Genomic DNA, 2,210 nt, shown 5'->3' with positions numbered 1-2,210 from the left:
TTGGGGGGTCGGTTGGCAGTTAAAGTCCTGCAGACGGGGAGGGGAGAGTTTGGGCGTCTTGGGGGATCGGTTGGCAGTTGAAGTCCGGCAGACGTCTCGAAGCCTCGCTGCGTGCCGAGCTGTCGCTGCTCTAGAAGGTCAGCGCTGCAACGGGGAGGACAGATAACTCTCAGCCGCCGGACCAACGCCACCAACACTGGTTTCAGATTCATCGGGCGGCGGCTGGAGTCCGAGGTATGCAGGGCAGCACGGAAACAGAGAGAGGACGTCATGCAGGCAGGGGCATGCGGGCCAGGTCATGCATACAGAGTCACTCACACTCGGCCTCCATCAGCGCTCGGACGGTCCGCGTCAGGTCCTTGGCCTCCTGGCCGAGCGTCGCCGCTGTCCACGGACTCTTCTTGTGACGCGGGGCAACGCCGTGGGGCGACGCCCCCCCCTTCACGTCCCCGAAGCTGCAAAACAACAAAGGGAGGAGTCAACAGTCAGGGCAGATGTTTTGGCTCGCCCCAGCGACATTTTTGTAATTTTTTGTAGTTTTTCTGACAAATTTGTGACTTCGCAACACACACACAGATAGACAGACAGACAGACACTAACACAGACACACACACACACACACACACACTCTCTCACACACACACACACACACAGACACACACCTGTGGCTCTTTGCTGCTCCGTGACCTTCCAGCAGGAACTCTTGAACGTTCTGCAGACAGACAACAGGACATTTGGTGCTCTGACTGTTTATCTCGGTAGGACGGGGTGTGTGATTGGGTCAGAATGGAGAGCCGAAGTCCCGCCCCTTCCGAGGGACCTCATGGGAACTTAATTCGTAAAAAATAGGAATGAGAGTGAATGGGGAGAGGAAAATTATTGAGTCATGGATTAAGATGTTTGTCAATTTAAAAGATAATTTTTTAGCCGTAAGTTTGTCATAGTACCAATAATTTCAGTGTGAAACGGCTCGGAGAACTACATCTCCCAGTGGACTATATCTCCCAGTGGACTACATCTCCCAGTGGACTATATCTCCCAGTGGACTACATCTCCCAGTGAACTACATCTCCCAGCGGACTACATCTCCCAGTGGACTACAATTCCCAGTGAACTACATCTCCCAGTGAACTACATCTCGCAGTGGACTACATCTCACAGTGGACTGCATCTCCCAGTAGACTACATCTCACAATGAACTTCATGTAGTCCACAGAGAGATGTAGTACACTGGAAAATGTAGTCCGCTGGGAGATGTAGTCCACTTAGAGATGTAGTTGACAGAGATAAGAGATGTAGTTCCCTGGGAGATGTAGTCCACTGAGAGATGTAGTTGACAGAGATAAGAGATGTAGTTCCCTGGGAGATGTAGTTCACTGAGAGATGTAGTTGACAGAGACCAGAGATGTAGTTCCCTGGGAGATGTAGTCCACCAAGCGGTTTAACACAAAACTAAGTGGTCATATGACAAACTCACAGCTATCGAGACCTTCTTTGGATCAAAATGTATTTTTAAATAAATGTGTAATCCAAGGCTCAATTCCAACAGGATCAAACATATTTCACCTCTCCCCATTCACTCCCATTCATATTTTTCGAAGCAGAAGGGCGGGACCTCGGCTCAGACTGATGTTGTGCGTCTTTTTGAAGCTTTCTACACTTTCTCCGATGTTTTTTCCACAAAACGATCACTCTGTTCTTACACTGACAGAAAGAAGGACAATGGAAGATAAAGTTGACTCTACCTCCACAAAACTCAGCAGATTCCCCGTTGACATCTCAAATCCCTTTTTGGCCGCTTCGCTCTTCCGTAGTTGGCACTCGAGGACGGCGACTCGCTTCTTCAGATCGTCCGTCTCGTCCTGCACGCAACAACGTCCGTTAATACGAATTATAAAAACATTGAGGACAACATGAGGACAACATGAGGACAACATGAGGACAATATGAGGACAATATGAGGACAACATGAGGACAACATGAGGACAACATGAGGACAACAAGAGGACAACAAGAGGACAATATGAGGACAACATGAGGACAATATGAGGACAATATGAGGACAATATGAGAACAACATGAGGACAACATTGAGAACAACATGAGGACCACATGAGGACCACATGAGGACCACAGGAGGACAACAGGAGGACAACATGAGGGCAACATGACGGCAACATGAGGACAACATGAGGACAATATGAGGACAA

Source organism: Etheostoma cragini, unplaced genomic scaffold (genome assembly GCF_013103735.1).
Source record: "Etheostoma cragini isolate CJK2018 unplaced genomic scaffold, CSU_Ecrag_1.0 ScbMSFa_4108, whole genome shotgun sequence".
NCBI lineage: Eukaryota > Metazoa > Chordata > Actinopteri > Perciformes > Percidae > Etheostoma > Etheostoma cragini.
Note: the sequence above shows the minus strand (reverse complement) of the source record.